Source organism: Colius striatus, chromosome 11, assembly GCF_028858725.1.
Source record: "Colius striatus isolate bColStr4 chromosome 11, bColStr4.1.hap1, whole genome shotgun sequence".
NCBI lineage: Eukaryota > Metazoa > Chordata > Aves > Coliiformes > Coliidae > Colius > Colius striatus.
Genome location: NC_084769.1, coordinates 4,538,902 through 4,560,511, shown reverse-complemented (window position 1 = coordinate 4,560,511; position 21,610 = coordinate 4,538,902). Strand labels below are relative to the sequence as shown.

The following is a 21,610-nucleotide window of genomic DNA, read 5'->3' as shown; positions in this document are numbered from 1 at the left end:
GCAGTATCTGAGAGAGCTTAATCTAGCTCACAGAGATAAAACACCAAAGTCAGAAGAAAGTTTTAGCAACCAAGATAAATATTTTTCCAAGAAGGCACAGTATGTAATTACATTGCAGCCATATGCAAATGCAGTGTCATTGTATCTGCACTGTTGCTCGTACCCACAATACCTAGACAGACTTGGTGTAGGTATGTTTAGCATATCTTTAAAACAACACACCTTCCATTTCGTGTCTGAAGACCTATCCTTTGATTTGCTGAAACATGAATATAAAAAAGCAGAAATCCTTCCAAAGAAATGATAATAGCTAGCTGCTTTGATACCTATGGCAACATGACTGACAACAAGCTATTCAAAAGAAATAACTAATTCAGTTTAAAGTTACAAAGTTATGAGCTTTTTTTTGTGGTGTTAAACTTATCTGAAAGGCTCTTTCATCCAATTTTTGTAAAGACGTGTAAGCAGCCATTCTGTATTGATTATTATAACTTCAGGATGAGTGACACTTGACTGAACAAGTAAAAGGATGCCAGTCTCCTTTGTTTTAATTTTCAAAGAAGGAACACAAAAATACTCTTCTCCTTCCATGCTCTTCTTCTGTTCAAGAAAGGTAATTAAAGATTGTTGTTTGGGCCCATGGTCTTAGACTCTGCTCTCCTTCCACATTATTTCTTTGTATTTAGTCAATCTGGTAACTTAGGTAAAATAGTTCAACTATCTGGACAATGCAAGCTGAACATGAAGTCCTATTTAACTAAAATTAGGTCATTTCCCTGCACACAGGATGTGTGCAGGATTTGGTCCAAGTCACCTGAAGTCTATATTCTTCCAACACGTTACAAGTTACCAAAAGAACATATGTCTCTTCTTTCCTGAAGCAACTCAAGTTCAAGAAATTCAAGGATACAGGCACTCACTCAATTTTCTTTTCTTTTTTTTTTTAAATTTATGTTTGGAACCCAGTAATTCCTCTTGTGACATTAAATGTTTATGGTTTCAACTTGTACAGAGAAGCCAGCCGCCTTCAGAGATCGAAGGGCCATTCTCCCTGTCAAAACTGTAAGCTCCACAATGATAACTTCATTTTCATTACAGTTTCACAAGAGATAAATACATAACTCTTAACTGCCAATAACCCTACAGAATAAAAACACTCGACACCAACCAGTAAGTTTTTGCTGACCACAGAACACACAATTAGCTTTTGTCAAATGCTTTTAGAACTCTCCTGTCACTTATGCATTTTTAAGACTATAATTGAATTGCCAAAAAATTTATAACATGACACAAGATGTAGTTTTTCTGCATAAAACGTTTTAAAAAACCCTTTATCTTCTTCCAGTACATAGATAAAAGCATATTTTAAGTCATTATTTCCTCTTTAGGCTTTCCTCCTAGGTGCTGGGAGGGGTTTTAGTTTCCCTTCTAAGCTGAGATGAACCAGTTGGCCTGGCAAGCTCCTTTCAATACTTCAAAGCTGTCATGCTGCAAATCCAGGTTTTATTTCCAAACTTTTAAACCCCAGGTTAGCCAGGGTCAAGAGTTCTGTACAAGCTGTATGTGTCCACCCTCAAGAATGCAAAACTGAAGTAATCTCATTCTCATTGCTTAAATAAATCATATTGATAGGTTATTCAGTGATTCAGGTAAGGACACAGTGCCTGGGAAGCGACCTAGTGAATCCTTTGACCTCATTAAAATCCGCTCTATGGAAGCAAGCCACTCTTGCAAGTTGCAGATTTTCATTTTCAGCTGTTGTTTCATTAACAGAAGAGCAAAATAAGATCCTCCCCCAACTCAGTGAGAATACTGCTTCGTACAGATCTGCACCTCTATTTGTTACAGGGTCTCTAAGCAGGTAAAAGTCAAATATCAGTTAAGTGAAGGGATATATGTGGGGGGGGGGTGTGTAGAAAGTCCATATTTGAAATACCTTGAATCCATCCTAAGTTATTTTGAAATTGTTTTCAACTGTGCCCCATACACATCTAAGACACACTTCAAATTGCTTTACTAATACATTACTCATTAAAAAGTGAAAACAAACAAAACCCCCACAAACAACAAAAAACTACAAAATAAGGCAGAGTCTGGTATTTTAAGATTTCCTTCTGCAAGAGGTATTCTGGCTACACCAAGGTCCTACCAAGCACGTTGGCTCAGATGAACTGGCAGCCCATCTGCAGGAGCCAGCCAGTACTTATGCAGCTGCTGTTTCCTAGCAAACATCTGAGTAACTACTCCTGGTTTTAAAAAAAGATAGAAGATACTGTTACAAAATATGCTGAAACAGTGAGTTAATGAGATTACATACTGGAAATCACCTGAAAATAATTATTAACTGTTTACCAGAATTCTGACATTTCCAGTAGATAACGTTCAAATTCAAGTTGTCAGGAAAAAAAACCAAACAGGAAAAGAACACATCAGCCTATGTGTAAACATATGAGTATATACAAATCATCAATTGGTGTTCTGCAATTGCCTTTTCTTCTGCATGGGAAAAGCCCATGCTACACCCCTCTACAAAAACACAGCAATTTCCCCCCACATCTCAGCCACTTCCAGACCAAAGTGCAGCATGACATTTGATACACACACTTTCGATCAGCGCTTTGCAAGAGTGTGGTAAAGTCCTTTTGAAAGATGATGTGAATTACAGGTAGGTAAGATGGAAGAGCTAGAAGGGGTTCTAGTTTCAGTCTCTGAAGTACCTTCACAGCAGTAACCACATGATTCAAAACTGCCTCTGCTCATTGCTGCTACGATTAGAACACAGGATACTGTTTTGCTTTAAGACATATTCCTCAGATTTTAAAGCACTACATTTTCGTAATTCAGCAAAACCTCCCCGAAGCTTCTACCAATAATTCCCTAAAAGAACACAGGAAGACTTTGTCATTTTTTTTCCTGGTTTAAATTAAGCTTTATAATTTTTAAGTCTCAAAAAATTTCTTACTTCATCAACTAGGCTTCCATTAGGCTTTCACTTGTGAAAAGTGGCCCTGTTAAAAATGAACTGTGTTCAGTTTAAAACACAGTTCCATGTCCTCTGCTAACAGGACAATTCACTACTCAAGAAAAAGTTGAGAATCGGAAAGAATTGCCTTTAAACAATAAAAATGCACCAGATACAGTACACAGATGCACTCCACAACTCAGCTGGTCGGCAGTACTCTAGCTTCATCCCAATATTAACCAGAGGTGATGAGGACAAGCTGAACACTAAGAAATGGTGCAAGAATGGCTTGTGTAGCAGAGAGGCCGTTGGGAATAGTCCATAGGAGAAGACAGTCTTTAAGACTCATCCTTCTGAGCAACCAAGAACACAACTGTCACCTTTGTAATCCTGCAACCTGCAAGCTTTGCATTTTTACTAGCATCACAGCACAGCAAAGGAGCCAACAGCTGAGACGCACCCTAAATTTTCTCTTACACTTGACGACACTTTCATATCAAAGCCTACATGTGGAAATCACTAACATTTATGGAGCCACTTAACTGCACACTGAAGCTTGAAATGAGTTACAGATGGACTGGTTTTGACTACCTACCCTGTATATGCCTGATGCAACTAAATGAGGAAGTGGAAGTTGGTCACCTCAGAGTGGCACTGGTGGTCTCCATTACATCTCCACTCACCCCCATAAACATTTGTCTACCCTTGGATTCACTATTGTTTTGCATGTGCATTTAGGTGCATTCCTTCCCTGATGCTCTATGAAACTGAGCACAATGAAAGTATTTTAGAAAACAAGACACCTACATAACTTGGAGGGACATTTTTCAAAAGGAGAAGCTGAAAGTCTCAAAGTCAATATAACCAATATAGTCCAATACTTGCAATCTCTGCTGTCTTGTAAGCACTAACACTGCAATCTGTAATACTGTCTTTTACTTGTAAGACCATATATTTCAATTTAAAAAAGAAGTTTAAAACCTTTAGGCTAGTTACTTTTCTCTCAAATGTAGTACAAGTTCAGAAGTTAGAAAAAAAATGAGGAAAGGCAAAGGAATGGCACTGACACTATGTCACACCAGTTCATTTCCTTAAACGGACCAGGCTCAGAGCAGTTTTACATGTATAGAAGCTGTAATGATGAAGTATAAAGCCTTCCCTTAAGAGACACAATCCCAGTTGATTTAAATTTTAGATAAATTGGGGAGGAAGAGGGGGTTCCCTCTCTCAAAACACTGACTGAAACATTCACCAAAAAAGTGATCAGATTTCCATTTTGCTTTTGATGCAAGTAAGAGTTTTTCAACAAAATGTATTCATTCTCAGTGTAAGGAAAACTAATTTTCTCCACCAAAAGTATAAGATACAGTCTCAATTCACTGTTAGCTACCATTAGCCTGAACAGTAGAACTCCATGTGTTTTCATTTTTGCATGGAGGAGGTGAGGATGGTAAATAGGAAATACATATCTGGATGGCCCAGTCTTTTTTGGTACCTCTCCCTGGTTCACTGCAGCGCCCACTCATCTCTTAGGTCTGTCAGTCATGTATGGCCATTTGAAGCCAGCCTACTTGAATTACAAGTAGAGCACAATTGTTAACAGACATACCTCATTCATGATCTTACCATTTCCCACCTCAGTTGCAACCATGTGAATCCAGGTTTTGATTAAAACAGAGAAAAAGAGAAGACAGCAAGCATGTTGTTAATCTTGCCTTGAAGGAAAAATTCCTTTGATTCCCAAAACCTGTAACTTTATCAGACTTACAATACACTGGAAACACAATGTGAACTGTGCTATCATTTCACAGTAACCACAGTAAAAGTCATTAGTAGACCCTTATGAACACCAGAGACCCTGTACCTATTGATCTGGGCACAAAATGCAATCAAGTCTCTTTACAGGGACAGTTAGTGTTACCACACAACCAGGCCAGCTGAAGAAAGGCAGTCCTCAGATAGCACACACTGAAGTCCTTACTGTAGAGTCCCTGCTGTTTGCTCAAACAAGTGTCACACAGAGAGACAGGAAAAGTTGTTTACCTTGATCCACTAATGATCTTCTGAAAGGGCAGCAGCTTCATGAACAATTAAGAGGGTCATCCCATAAAGTGTAGGATGAAGTCAAACTAATGAGCTTCCTGTGGAACTGATGGTACTCTGCATGGACACAGTGACCCACAAGTAGACAACACACTGCAGGAGCAAGGAGCCCAGGACTCCTATGTCTCCAGTTCTCTGCCTGTCAAATAGGGAACTACACATTTTCTCTTTTTCATCTAAGAAACACGCCATGTTTATCAGGAGTACTATTACCTGCACGCACGACCAGAAGGAGTAAAATACCAGGCTATGCTGCTAGAGAGGTCTTCAGCAAAGCAGTCTGAGAATGTTGTCTATGGATGCCAGTGGTGAGCAGTACTTTCTCCCATCCATTCTATCTGCTTCAGTCCAATGGACAAATGATAAAGTGCATTTTTCCCAATTGTAACAGCATTCTTAAATCTGAATAGGGTTAGGGAGAGAAAAGAAAGAAGGATATGAGCTCATCTGGTCAAACATCTCAAAACACATAAAACATCTCTTCATCAAAACACTACCCAATACTCCATCACTCAAATATTTCTCCCAAATACTTTCCTTAGTCTAGTAATGTCTGCAAAAATAACCAAATGCCTAAACTTGAACTAAAGATAAAAGAAGGCAGCAGCAGTTACAGTAGGTAGGTTTGTTTTCTTTACACTTGTTAAGCTCTATAGTGGAAGAGCCAGGTGAGTCTTTTCTCCTCTCCCTCGAGACCCTATCAAACTGAGCTGCTACTAAAAGTCCTCTCTACAGGAGATGGCCATCATTACCATCCCGAGCACGTCAGGAAAACACCTCACCACACAAGAACTCAAGACAATAACAGCAGTCCCACAGTGCTGAGTAAGTTAATGTCAAGATTTGTCATGTCTGTCTACTTCATGTTTTCTCCTATACATGCAAAGACTACACCATCCCTTTTGTCAGAGGATTACAGTCACCACAGACAATCATACCTCCAAATCCTCCCCCACGTCAGGTGATGGATGACATTGGAGAGGACCTTCAGGGATTTACTGGTCTAAACCAGAGCTCTGCTCAAATCAAGGTCAACCCCAGCAGCTTCCCCAGGACCATGTCAAGCTTCGAGCAGCTCCATCGCGTATCTGGGCAACGTGTTTCAATGTTTGACCACTCACAGTGAAAGATTGCTTCCTGTGTTTAAATGGAGTTTCCTGTATTTCAGCCCTTGCCCCTGAGCCTACCCACCTCGAGGTTAAACTGTCCCAGCTCTCCCTGCCTCTTCTCCTATCAAGTCCATATTCTCAAATTGGGGTTTCCCCAAACTAATTACAGTTTTACTGTATTTTGATGACTGAACTACATGACTAACTGTAGGTATATTTCCCCAGTAATTTATGTATCATCTGAAAAATAAAGCAGCAGAAATTAAATCACCAACAAAGCTGGTGATTAAGTGCAGTTGGACCACAAAGACATTGGAGACCCACTAAATGTAGGTCTTTCTCAACCCATTAAAAGTTACATTTGAGGCAAGAGGACATTTTTAATCTTTTTTGTGTCACAGCTACATATAATCCAAGTTTTTATATCAAAATATTGTGTTGCAATGATTAAATGCTTTAAAAGAAATTAGTTTAATATAACAATATAGGCCAGATATATAATCCTATTTAAAAAAATATATCAGCTTTGTCTCACAAAGCCTTCTATCGTGAAACCATAGTGACCAGCATTAATTTTTATTTATTTATTTAGTTTTAGCTTTTAAGCCTTTGATGATATCCAAGTTCACCTTTATTTTGCCCTGGGATAAAGCCACTGTGACACTCTTTTTGTCCTTTTAAAAATAGAAACTTTTTTGGAAGTCTTCCAGTACTTTGAAATAAAAACACTTATACAAGATTTGCAACAATTAACGTGACTGATTCTAGAGGTTCCTGAGACAGTTCTCAAGTCCAGATGTGATCTCCAGATCTCTTTATACATTTTTTTTTTATTTAATAGATAATTTCAGAATTATTATTATATCACAGAATCAGAGAATCTCAAGGGGTGGAAGGGGCCTCAAAAGATCATCCTGTCCAACCCCCCTGCCAGAGCAGGACCACCTAGAGTAGGGCACACAGGAACTTGTCCAGGTGGGTTTGAATGTCTCCAGAGAAGGAGACTCCACAGCCCATCTGGGCAAGCCCCTTCCAATGCCCATTCATCCTCACAAGGAAAACGTTTTTGCCTGTGTTTCTTTGGAACCTCTTATGTTCCAGCTTGTACTCAATGCCCCTTTTATCATTAGCCATCACTGAGAACAGCCTGGCTCCAGCCTCCTGACACCCACTCTTTATGTATTTGTAAACATTAATGACATCACCCTCCCCAGTCTCCTCCAAGCTGAAGAACCCCAGCTCCCTCAGCCTTTCATCAGAAGGGAGATGCTCCACTCCGTCATATTTGTGGCCCTGTGCTGAACTCTCTCCAGCAGCTCCCTGTCCTTCTTGAACTGAGGGGTCCAGAACTGGACACAATATTCCAGATGCAGTCCCACAAGGGCAGAGTAGAGGGGCAGGAGAACCTCTCTCGACCTACTGCCCGCAGCCCTTCTAATGCTCCCCAGGATGCCATTGGCCTGTTTACTAAAAAAAAAAAAAAAATCATATAGGAAAAGAGAAAATACTATAATAAAGTGTGTAAAAAGCAACATTACCCTGAAAAGGCAAAAAGTACATTAAAATAGTACAAGTTTAGCTTAATGATGTCTAAGAGAAAACGCTGACTTATGAGACACACGCTGAAATTGACCATTTCACCCTGTAGATGGTTGGAGTCAAATATCTTGCTGCATTAGATACAAAGACCAGAAGATTGTGATGTTTATGCACCTACAAGTTGATAACTGTCCTCTTCTTGATTCCAAGTTAGATTACGTGTTTCTATATGTTTCTCAAAGTGACGTTTAATGCTTTTTTACTGCAGTCTTTACAGAAAAACTTCAGATTCAACAGCAATGAATCTGTCAGTTTCCAGTCCAAGCTTTCAAAGACATAAGACAGGACCAGGATACTTTTCAAAACATAAATGCAAACTAGCAAAGGCTGAGGTCTTTTACTATTGAATAGCAAGGGAACTAGTCGAAATAGCTCCTGAATCACCTGAAACTATCTTTGAAAGCTCAGGGAAGTCAGAAAAGCTCCCAAAGACTTGAAGCACTAGCATAAACAAAACTTACTCCAAGAAAGAAGAAAATATAAAAATGAGGATTACAGACAAGTAACCCATACCAACAGATCACCAAAACAAGAGATTAAATAATCTATTTGTACACACCTAGAGGACCAAGCAGTCAATATTTGTCAGGAGGAAAAGAGAAGTCACATCAAACTCATCTTAATTTTCCCCTTTGTCAAGAAATGCATCTTGATTTCAGTGCAGTTTTTTCATACAACATTTTTGAAAATCAAAAACAGGAAATATGATCTAGGTTATACCACTAAGATGTGGGAACACCACAGGATGCCAAATTGCACTGTGGCAGTAAGTACCAGTAGCTTGCTATGAGAATGGCAGAGCATTGGAAACAGGCAGGAATCTGTCCTCAGTCTACTATGCTTCAGTGTTTTCATTGATGGCTTGCAGAGTAAACACTTGAAAATCTTAGCAGGTGAGGTGTTGCAAGCAAACACTAGTATTTCAATATATCTTCAACTCAAGTGCCACTCATGATTGAGAGCTTGAGCCTTAAGAAAGAAATCTGGCAATTAAATTCCAAATTATGTTCTTTTACTGATTTTTTTTTTTAATGTGCGGTAAAAGTCAATCAGAAACAACTCCAGCGAGTTTCATTCCACCTAAAGACAAGAGACAAATAAATCTCAGGATCCTCTCCAGAGCACATTTCTACAAGTGTAGTTTGGATCTACATTGAAGCAATGGATACGGGACAGAGAAAAATGGATGGAAAGATGTTTCCACATCAGTGAAGCAGCACAGAGGTCCCAGCAGTGCAAAGGTGACCCATCCTCACAGATGTCCTGCTAATCTTCACCAGTTCTGTCCCCTGTACTCTAGTTTTTCATTCTGAACTTCTCTTGGTGCAGATTTAGAAGCAATTCTATGTCACGGTCCTCATTCCCTATGCAGGCTGTTCTGCAAAGAGCCAGTGTTTTTTAAAAACACAAGTATTCTTTTAAAGTTACCAGGGAAATAGTCAAATAGTACTTTTTCTAATAGCTATGTATATACACTATGGCTCTTCAGTTAGTCAATTAGTAGAAAAACTAAATCTTCAAACTTATTATTTTTACAACATATACAAATTATTTGATACCTATATCATGATTTTAAGAGGTACAACTAAATGAAGCACTACTGTAATCTTCTAGTTGTATCTTTGCAGGTTTCTTACAAGTCAAAACATTTAAATGACAAACTCTATTTGAAGATGACTAATTATAATGTGTTCCATTTGGGGAACAAGAGTTCAATATCCTAGTGCCAATTAAACAAAATGCACTTTCCTAGCTTAAGATTAAAAACCAAAACGCAGCCAAAAGAAGTTTCTTCCTCACATCTGTCAGATCACAAAAGCACCCAGCACAACAGGATAAGGTTGCCAGAAAACCCTAAGACTTCCAAAAGGATATTATTTTGTATATGTGGCTTAACTCTGAAGCTGAACCAGAAATGACATCTGAGCTTAGGATAGTAAGCCTTTTTGCCAATGAATTTCTTGTAAAGTCAACAATTATAATTTATTCTGATCCTTTGTGTCACCATATTAGTAGTTATTTTTCAGCAATCCCAGAGCAGCAACAAATAATGCCATAGAAGAGGACTGATATAATTACAGGCTGAAAAAGATAGGCCAGCACCCTTACACTCAAAACTACCCTCTGTGGCTCCTTCATACCCCATATGTTGCTAATAAAACTGTTTGAATCATACCTATGAGACAGTTTTACTGATATTGTATCAGGTCCCTAGGTTCTTTGTATGAGATACGATGTCACTAGCACTATAACTATGCAAATTTTGTGATACAGGATCCCACTGGACACAATATTACCTACGTAATTCGCAGTATGAAACCGTGCATTAACAATAATTCTAGTGTTATATAAATGAAACCACTATGTTTATTGAAAAGCTCGCCACACTACGATGAAATCAAATTTAAAAAGCAATAAAGAGCGACTGATGTGCTCATAGTAAAGATGGCAACGTTGGTATTTTTCCCCAAACAATGTAAATTTTGCTTTGTGCTCATGTGACACTGCTTTACAGAAACTTTTAGCACTGACATTAAACATATGCAGCTCCCTCCCCTCCAGACTATATTAATGACTTAAACTAGGAACCTTCTGAGCCCTGTTTTTAGAAACCACCATGTGATTTTTCAGCAAGGACTTGAACTGTATTCACATGCAAGTGCGAGTCTCGGTTTCTTCTGCTAATAGAAGAATAAATGATCAACGATAATGACAGACTAAGAACTGTAGCAGTAAAGAAAACAACAGCGTGGGGATATCAACACACAAAGTGCCCCAGAAGCATCATCTTCTGGTCAGAAAACACCTGCACTAATTCTGCATCTTACTTCAAACTTCTGTATGACCTCAGGCAAATGATGCTCTTCCCAGCTCAGACCACAAACATTAAGGTCTCTTATCATTTCCTGCATAAGAATGTGGTCATTGCTTTATATATATACCTGCAAAAGGCATGTCTGAAAGGGCTTAAAAATCAGTGTTGCAAGAAAAGATAGGAGAGGTGCAATCAGTAATATGACAGTAGAAGCAGCTTGATATACATTCCTTTTCTGTTCCCAGTGATTTCTTCCCTGCACTATTAATTTATTGGTTTGCTGCAGGTGGGGAATACTGGCTCTTGTAAAAAGAAGTCTATTTTTAAAAGTAAACTGAAAAAAGATTAACAGGCTAACATGATAAACTAAGCCTGGTAAAGAGTCAGATGTAGGAGATAAAAGTATGCTGTTTCACCAAAGTGCCATGAGAATAAACCAACCAGTTAATTCTGTAAAGCAAATTGTACAGTAGATTTGGATAGTAAATTGTCTAATATGTACAGTAAAAAACAACCCCAGAGCTCAGTATTCCCTGGAAATACTTTTAATGCCTTCAACTACAGATAGAAAGCATAACTGACACATACACACCACAACTAGCTAAGAAGTCTCACAGAACCACTGACTTACACTGCTGCAAGGTTTTACTCGACGGAAGAAAAAGGGAGCTGTAAGCAGAGATGATGAATTGGCTGCTTCCTATGAGCATAACTCATGTGCTTCCCACCATGGGGGTAGCTTAAGCAGTAACCTTTCCTGAAGTTTTCCTTGATACCACCCTCTGTGCAATGCAGAAACACTAGTAGTTTTATTCTCTATTTAAAACCAAATAGCAGCTTAGGTGACATCTTATGAAGCAGAAAGTTCACACTCCATCCCATGAACATTCTGCCCTCTGGTATTGCTGCCACGTTTTATCATCATACAATTCAGAGAGGATTATATGCCTATTTTCAAAGTTTGAAAAAACAAACCCCTCCTCCTCGATTATGGCCCAAAGCTGTTATGAAGCGACTTATTTTTAGAAAAAGCACTTAATGCAGATACTTAATTTTAATTAATAGTCTCACTGACTTCAACATTTGCACAGCAAGACAACTCCACGCTTCAATTAAAGCAGGCATATAAATGCTTTGCTGATTCATGGCCAAAAGCATGACAGGAACATCATTATAGAAAAATGCTCATAAAATTTAAAGAAAAAAATAACAGCAATCTCACCCTCAAACAGAGCGTTAGAAACCCTTAAAACTCACAGCTTGAGCAGAACTTACAGGCTGCTGAATACATGTTGGGGTTAAAATATATTCAATTAAATTATTTCAGAGTGGGCAAAAGAACTTTGGGGAAATAACTATACAAGCACGAGCTCTCCATCCTTGGCATCCACTATCTGCCATGACTGGGTGTTCAGGACCTGAGGATTAATTACCAGAAGAGTGGAGGCAGTTGCACCTTTACTTCTGAAGACTGGCTCTCCTTTTCTGTTGGTCACATAGCACAGAAGCTGATTGCTTAAAATAAATACTCAATTGAGACATCTGTCTCAATTTCACCACAGATCATACTGAACATCTTCAACAGACACTACCAGGGAACAGTCACACTGACATATCTATAATAAATCTAATTTCTAAATAATATGACACAGAAGAAACACTAGTTTTTATCACAGAGAACATAGATCTTTATGGTTGGAAAAGACCTTTAAGTCCAACCACTAACCTCACACTGTCAAGCCCATCACTAAACTGAACCACATCTCTCAGCACCTCATCTATGTGTCTTTTGAACATCTCCAGGCATGGTGACTCAACCACCACATCCCTGGGCAGCCCCTTCCAATGCTTAATAACCGTGTCTAGGTGAAAAAGTTCTTCCTAATGTCCAATCTAAACCTCTCCTGGCACAGTTTGAGTTCATTTCTGTGTGTCCCATCATTCTTTACTGGAGAGAAGAGACTGACCCCCCCACCGCACTAGAACTCCCCATCAGGTAGTTGTAAAGAGTGATCATGTCTCCTCTCAGTCTCCTCCAGGCTAAACATCCCCAGCTCCCTCAGCTGCTCCTCATCAGACCTGTTCTCTAAACCCTTAACTAGCCTTGTTGCCTGGCTCTGGACATGCTCCAGCCCCTCCATGTCCTTTTGGTAGTGAAGGGCCCAGAACTGGACACAGTATTCGAGGTGCAGCCTCACCAGTGCTGAGTACAAGGGGACAATCACCTCCTTGGTCCTGCTGGTCACACTGTGTTTGATCCAGGCCAGGACGCTCTTGGTCTTCTTGGCCACCTGGGCACACTGCTGGCTCATGTTCAGCTGCCTGTCAATTCACACCCTCAGCTCCTTTTCCTCAAGATAACTCTCAAGCCCCTTTGCCCTTTGTAGCATTGTCTGGGGTTATTGTGGCCCAAATGCAGAAGCTGGTACTTGGCCTTGCTGAACGTCATCAAATTGGCCTCAGCGCATTAATCCAGCCTGGCTAGGTCTCTCCGAAGAGCCTTCCTGCCCTCAAGCACGTCAACAAACCTGCCCAGCTTGGTGTCATCTGCAAATTTAAAGAGGGTGCACTCAATCCCCTCATCCACACCATAGATAAAGATGTTAAACAAAGCAGGCTCCAGCACCAAGCCCTGGGGAACACACTGATGACCAGCCATCAACTGGATTTACCTCCATTCACGATTCTTTGGTCCTGACCATCCAGCCAGTTTTTCATCCATCGCAGAGTATGTCCATCCAAGTCACGGACAGCCAGTCTCTCCAGCAGGATGCTGTGGGAGATCGTGTCAAAGGCCTTACTTAAGTCCAGGAAGACCACATCCACAGCCTTTCCTTCACCCACTAAGTGGGTCATCTTGCCATAGAATCACTATTTATCTAATACCATAAGCTGTAAGTTTTAACTTTTAGGTGGAACCCTCTAAGGTAGTCAGTAACAATTTTTTGTTGAAATACTCTCTGGTCCTACCTACAAGCAAAACTGTGGCACTTCATAGCCTGTGGATCACTAATAACAACTTGCAATTTTAGAAGCTTTAAACATAAGAAAACTTTCATTCCAGGTCACCCAAGAAATACTTAAAAAGTAATTCCACACACACTTTTATAAAGGCATCAGGAAAGTTCCAACTGATAGCAAAACTGAGCTAAATATAAAAATGTGAAAGTAGTAGCCACTAAGACCTAAAACTGTTTAAAAAAAATGCAAAGGATGAGAATTGTTAAGGATGAGAAGTGGCTTCCCAAATAACCTGCCTCCTCTCTCCTTCACCCCAACAACCAAGCAGGTGCTGTTCAATGTATCTGGCTGCTGGATGACAGGACAGGCTGAAGTCAGAGGAGTCTGCTGATAGTCAGGCTGTTCACCTCTTCACAATGATCCTTTGGGCACAACTATCAGTGTGAGCCTCCAACCAGCCTGAGAACAACCAACTCCTCTCAACACATGCATCAGGAACCCATTGAGCTAAACACTCTTCCACCTTGCAAAACCCACACTAGTTAACATTCATCACATAAGGCTGCACATCGCAAAGCAGCGCTACAACACAAACAGCAAGAAGAGACCAAGCTGCTTCTTCATCACCTAGAACAGCAGGAACAGGGTAGCTCAAGCGATAGACAACTTGAGGAATAAAACAGACATTAAAGTACAGGTAGAGAAAGAACAGTTGATCTGTTTTCTACAGAACCAATTTAGACCCAGAACAGCAGACTAGCTGCAGCTCAGCACTGGCCTTGCCAGACTGCCCTGCATTCGCAAGGTAGCGTACACAAGCTAAAGCAAGCCAGGCCGAACCTGCCTTGGCTCTGCACAGCACCAGCTTGTGCGTTTCTCCAATCGTTTCACACCTAATTTGCACAGTACTTTATCCATCCACGTATTGCTGAGATCTAACCTGAGAAGTGACTGGAATCAAAATCAGCTCATTGATTAACGCGTAAGTGAAACACAGAAAGCAAACATAACACACCAGAAGACTGGAAACGCATTCTTTTCATTCTGATTTCATTAAGCAGCCTGGTACTTTTGAAGCTAAATGAAAAAGCTATCAAGATATAACACAGAGAAAGAATGCTGATTCTCAGTGAACATGCCAACACATGAAGTGCAGAGACCATTTTGGTAGTAGAGTTCAAAGAACTACAGGGACATGTGAAATTATCCACTTGATTCAGAAGTTGAGTTTCTGATTTTGAGACATCAGTTTGATAAATCCACCCTGAATCACACTCATTCTAACACTCCTCAATTAAAAATACAACATAGGCATTGACAACACATTTTTTCACACCAAGGGTTAGTAAAGGATAGAAAATTGCACCTAAACATCCAGAACAGAATTTTTACCTGAAAATTCATATCAATTCTCTTAAGAGAATCGGTCACTGAGGGTATGTATACATGTAAGAATTAATTCTACAAACTACTTGTTAAGCAGGGCACAATGTTTCCTTTACAACTGTCATTTTTTAATCAATAACTGAAGACGAGGCCAAGAAGAGCACAGAAGTAAACAAGTTTCTAAACAAACAACTTACATAGATGTTTTTTTTAGCAGGACCTGGCAAAACATTTCTTAAAGTTGCATTTACAAGCCAAGCTGACCTCAGGCATCGCATTCACTATGTATGAGAGAACCTACGTGGATACTGACCTTAATAATACTACAGGGGCAAATTTTGCACAAGGAAGACGTGCTCTTGAACAAATGTTTTCCAATATATTAGGCACACAGAAGCTTTTTTCTGCATCAAGAGCCACACGTCACATTCCTTAAACTGTTTCTTTTCTTGATCAAATACACTGTGGACAATCTACCAAGATGCCTCTCGGTGTTCCTCTAAGTTTCTCATCTACAGATTCCACTAACAATGAAAATACTATTTTTGAGGGGAAAAAAAATCCAGCCACATTTAGGATCAGCTTTCCTGAGTTCATTTGCCAAAAAGAACCCTAAGTGATAAGGACTTTCAGTACTAACAGAAGCTCTGATAGAGATTTTATCAACCTTAAATCAAGTGCAGATCCACATCCCACAGTAACACAAAAGCAGGCAGAGAAGACAAGCAGCACCACCAATGGCTTCATAAGATGCATGAGAATCCAACAACAAAACATGATGCTTTCCATCTTTTCCTAATGCATCACATTTTCTGAAGCAACACCATACCTCAGATTGTCAGCTTCCTCTAATTCTTTCAGTTCTGAAGAGTAACCCCTGCCCATTTGACCAAACATATTCCTTCAATTGATCTTAAAATTATTTCATATGCTTACAGACAACGTCTTGATCTCTTATTTGGATGCTATAAAATGTTCTTGAGACTTTTTTTTTGGAAAGTCTTTAGCACAGGCAACAACCTTTAGAAAAACAGGCCAAAATTCCAGTCCCACAATTCCAAAACTCAAATTGTAAACCATGCAACTAAAAAAATGTTTAAGACTGGACACATTTAATTATTTGTACTCCATAAACTAGAGAATTAAGAGGCTGGAAACAGAAAATTGGCTTAAGCTGAAGTGATACAGTTGGGTGGGCAGAATGCTTTTGTCCACAAGAAAGCATTTACATTTCTAATATTAAATAGGTTTATATCAACTTTAAAAGAGAATTTTAACTCTACTCTTCTTGCAGTAAAAAGCATGCTTTATATCTGAGTAACTAGATAACCAGTCATAAAAAAAATCCACACATCCCACAGGTTCTTCATGCAGAATATACGTGCTCTTGATCATTTATCTTTCTGCCTCAAAGTCTTCAAGCTGCAGAGCTTTAGACCACTGCAATAAATTAAACAAAATTCAGAACATAATGCTCAGATATTGCCTTTACTGTTAAATACAACAATGGCAAATGCTTACCAGGTTAAACATGCTCAACAGTTCAAGTGATAATTATAATGATGAATGTGTAATACAAACCATCAACTTAAAGTCTTGCATATCCATTCTAAGTCAATGGGAAGGATCCCATTTTTCCTGATCTGAATTAGTGTTAGGTCTAAACTCAGACACTTGTTTTGGTTTTTTTTATTGAACAGGATCAGTCTTTGCACATAGTTAAAAGATTCCTGGGGCCACACAGTCCTTTGCAATCTCAGCAACTGGTCCTATCATTTCCTGTGATAGTCTTGCTGGAAAAAAATAGGATCAACCAAATCTCCTCCCGTCCTCCCAGCTGTGGGACAAATAGATCAGCCTATTATTTACTTCAAAAGAAAAGGTCCTGCAAAGGTCAACCTTTCATTGAATACAGATCATTAACATTGAATACAGACCTACTTAGATTCTTGCTTTTCATTTGTATCACTAAAATTCCATTCCATACCTATTTCAGGATTCTTTGGATACACAGATACATGTACTTAAATGTTAATACACATCCTCCCACATATATGTGTACGTACATCCCCTTCAATAGCTTGTTTCTAAAGCTAATGTATAATGCAAGGCTTGCTTATTGAATCAGAAAGAAGCCACCCAATGATAAGTCATAGCTCTTACTCTCGAAGTATCATGCTCATGAGATAAACTGCAATTCATCAAACAAGCTTCACTGTATCCTGCCCTGAATGCAAAAAGCACTAAACCACACAATATGGACAGGAAAATGTAGGTGCAGAGTGTCAGCTAACTGGTGTGTGTTACTTATTTTTACCACAAGCCACAGTTACGCTAACTGTCCTATGGAGAGAGACAGTCTCCTCCAAGACTGTTAATTCTCTTGTTCTAGAACACAGAAATCTAGACTGCAGCACCTAAACCTATGTAGTTGCCATGCAATGTTCACTCTAGGGTGAGGACCTAAGCAACAGTATACCTGATCAGACCCTTACTTCAGACAGAAGGTCAAATTAGATGTATCAGTCCACATCATAAAACAGCAATACTGTCACACTGAAAAAAAAATACATTGTTTGAAGGAAGGAGAAAAGGTGTGGCTTGCAATTGTCTCCAGTCATACCAGGCAAGTCACTTTATGCTACTTGACAATTTACACTGCTAGGTGCTTTAAAAGCAAGCCTGGCCCGAACTTGCAAATCCCAGGCTACAGAAGCCCCTGCAAATACAATCACCATATTTTTGGATAGGCTTTAAAAGTTTACACAGAGCTTTCAAAAGTCACCAAAGCATAGTATTTTTACTTAAATTCCTAAATGATCTGAAGATAACCAAGTTGTTTTCTCTCTCAATCAAAACCTATTTAAGTACATTTGCGGCAAACAGCTCAATGTTTTGGGTTTACATTTTGAGACTGTGTTAAGAATAAAATTTCTTCCTCTGAAGAGGACATAGAATCACAGAATGGTAGGGGTTGGAAGGGACCTTTAGACATCATCTAGTCCAATTCCCCTGCAGAAGCAGGTCAATCTAGATCAGGTCAATCTAGATCAGGTCACATAGGAACATGTCCAGGTGGGTTTGAAGACCTCCAGAGAAGGAGCCTCCACACCTTCCCTGGGCAGCCTGTGCCAAGGCTCCCTCACCTCAACAGTGAAATAGTTTTTCCTTATGTTTAAATGGAACTTTTTGTGTTCCAGCTTCTTTCTATCACCCTTGCTCTGTCACTAGATAAAACACAAAAAAGTGATGCTCTAACCTCCTGAAATCTACCTTTAGATATTTGTAAATATTAATGAGGTCCCAGCTGTCTCCTCTTCTCCAGACTAAACAGCCCCAGTTCCCACAGCCTTTCCTGCAGTCCTCTGATCATCTTTGTGGCCCTGCACTGGGCTCTCTCCAGCAGCTTCCTGTCCCTCTTGAGCTGAGGAGCTCTGAACTGGACACAGGACTCCAGATGAGGTCTCACCAGGGCAGAGTCAAGGGGGAGCAGAACCTCCCTTGACCTGCTGCCCACACTCTCCTTGATGCATCCCAGGATGCCATTGGCCTTCTTGCCCATGAGGGCAAATTACAAACTCACCTAGTATGAGTTACACACAAACAATATGTAACAAAAGGACTATGTGTGAAGGATAACATCTAACTTCTCATTCATAAATGTATCCAGATGTTAATTGGAATAAAAATCATTTAGAATCCAAGTCTCTGAAAAGACCCTGCTATGTTAAATGATGAGAACCCCAAAGCCAAACTACCCCTGAGAAATGCTTTAGTCTTACCAGTTTGCTCTCATCTTTTCCATTTTTATAGATACTAACTGCAGAAACAGCACTCAAACAATTAAAAGTTGTAACCTTTTAACACAAACAGTCCTAGACTAGTTCTCTTATACTCCATCCCATGTTTTTCAAAACAAGAGTTGCCCAAAAATACTTTGCACTAAAAAAACTAAATGTTACCAGTGACAACTCTGATCATGTCATTCTTTGCACAGGAACGTTAAAGAATGCAACAGCAAAAACCACTAGTAATTCTTATAACTTCAAGACTAAATCCTAAATATAGTACATTTTCAAATTGTCCTTCCTAAAATTCAAATAATATGTTCATTGCTTTAACCAAAAGCTAGCTTGTACAAGTACAACTTGTATTGTGCTGCAGGCCATAAAGTGAATGTTCTTTACTTGAATCATGGATGGATGAAGATGAAAAGTAGTTTTTGAAAATTTACAACAGTTCTGACAGTACTGTGTGTTCCTCATTACAAGTTATCCCTATCCATTTATTAGATTTACTCCAGACCTTTTACTACCTTCAAAAATATAATTTTCATCAGTTCTTTATATTTCTTTATACCACAGAAAACTGCATAGATTATGGTCAGAAATACCAAACGGGAAAAAAAAAGGGGAGCTGGGCTAAGGAAAGGAGGACTGCAGCACCTGCTTCTGTCCTGCTGGAGAGGCTGTGATTTAAATGTAATATTTGGTAATGAATTTTGTCTTTAGCACAGCACTCGGGTGATGTCTTGTTATAATTTGCGTAGCTTAAGTAACCAGTATGCTATACATGTAAGTGCCCAAGTTAAAGGGGAATTAGAAACCCTCCCTCCACTTCCCATCTGGCACTGATGCATCTCCACCAGCATCACTTCCAGTACAGCAGAGCTGTATTTTGCTTGTGAATCCTCTGGAATCCTTCGTCTACCCCAAATGAAGCTTCCCCCAAATTTAAACTGTTCTTACACCCAAGACTGGATATTGTAAATGTGTTCTAAATGGCTTTAAGACACTGTGTCTTGAACAAGTTAGAAAAGGAAATTTAGACTAATTCCTGTAGAGTATTTAGGTTTGGATTCTTATTAAACAAGTTGTGCATACTTGTCTGTGGCAGTCTTTGCAAGTTCCGTAAATGTAGATATTGGTTCTACAGTTGGAAAAAGTCTGTTATTAACAGATTTCAGTGTTTTAAAATCTTCTAAATTTGACTTTCTGAAATATATATTACCAGCTTTAAAAGTCAGTCTTTAGAGACACAGCCATACAGAACAAAATACTATATCCTGAGATGCAACGTGACTTCAGGTTCACTCTTTTTGCAGCATAAACACCATCCTTCAGCAAATGTCCATGACAAGGAGCCACCACGACTGCAAACTCTGCCTACTCCTACAAGAAGTGAATTTTCTGTACAGTACCTGAAAGGGCAAGGAGAGTTTAGAACTGATTCCAGAGCTTCCTAGACGATCTCAGGATGCTAAGGCTGAGGTCAAAATGTAGGTAGTCTGTCACCACATGCAACAAAGTCTCACAGGAGGAGGAGCAGACAAAGCCCTGACTCTTCTACAAGCTGCCACAGTTCAAACTTACAGGTAAGGCAACATCAGACATAACTGACTGCTGCTGTTTTCAAAGACTTGATAAAAGGATAAAGCCCCTGTTGCTAGCAAAGCCCTCTGCCAAGATTTTATCTCTTTCTCCTTTCTTCAGACACTATTTGCCATGGGTTAACAGAGGCAGCTCCCAAATTATGACTCTTCAAAGGACTCTAGGAAACACCTGGAGATCTTGCATGATGCTGGACACTAATATCAGGATATGAAACACCAACACCAAAACAAAGATGCTCATTAACAAGATATCCAAGCTTAGACATACAATTAAGTGTCCCAGAACCAGAAACACTAACTAGAAATTCAGAGCTTGAAACCACAAAAGAATTCCTAATAAGTTTACTGGTGAGATGTCATCCTTACAGAAATGCATGCAGTTAAACGATAAAATGAGCATGGAGTTCACTGGCAACTCTTAAAGCTCCCTAAATACTTCCTCATTTATTAATGCCACTTACAGACTAACCACTAAAACCTTTATATAAAGCACCTTACTAATTCTTCCAATTCTTTTTTTTTGCATATACTTATAAGGACTTTTCATAGATGAAAACTCAGTAAAATAAAGCTAAGATGACATGAGCTGCTACATAGGACTTTTTTAACTATGAAGAAGAACCAAACCAGTATTTCTGTGATTTGTTTTCCCACTCTTTCAAGTGGTTTCTGTATACCTTCATGAAATAAGCTAACAGCTACACACCGTTGATAAAGAGGCTTTCGTCCTATAGTCCTATAACCACTAAAACTTTTCCTCTCAAAGCAAGATCTAAGCAGAGGTTTAGTCACTATTCACACGATTACAGACATTTCCAGAGCACTTTAGCAAAAATTCAAAAGATGTAGTGCTTCCCAAAAGAAAACAATACATTCCATTTGGAAGATGTTTGTTCTTAGTACCGAGTAACACTTGTTATATACCTGAAGAGGTTTCTTAAGCGAGTAGAATTTACCCAGCAGCTCTAGGCTGTAGCTACGCTGTTGAAATCAGCTTCACACATGTTAAAAAATGGAAAGCAAGAAATAAAGGTAGAGTCTTAATGTATCAACAGCTTCTTCTGATTTCGAGAGCGCATCAAAAGAATAAACACGTAAAAATCCTGGCCATACATTAAGGCAATTCTTACACCCAAACAATCTGATAACGTAACACTGTGTATCAAGCCATTTTTTTCAGAAATTATGATCTAAATAGAATACTAGTCAATTCACCAAAAGATATCAAAGATATCCCTTTATTACAAATGATCCCAGTATCCCCCTTGAGGCTATGGCTATCA

At 39.2% G+C, this 21,610-nt stretch overlaps 1 protein-coding gene across 9 annotated transcripts in view; it reads right to left on the bottom strand.

Annotated features, from left to right (window-relative positions):
- GTDC1 (glycosyltransferase like domain containing 1) overlaps positions 1-21,610 on the bottom strand; it is a 210,633-nt gene that overhangs the window by 177,286 nt on the left and 11,737 nt on the right. For 6 of the 9 annotated variants that reach the window (XM_062005028.1, XM_062005027.1, XM_062005032.1 and 3 more), the window contains exon 2: positions 5,279-5,467. The exons of the other annotated variants lie outside the window; for them this stretch is intronic. The gene's annotated coding sequence lies outside the window, so the exon portion shown is untranslated. The remainder of the gene's footprint in view (positions 1-5,278; positions 5,468-21,610) is intronic. 9 annotated transcript variants of the gene reach the window in all.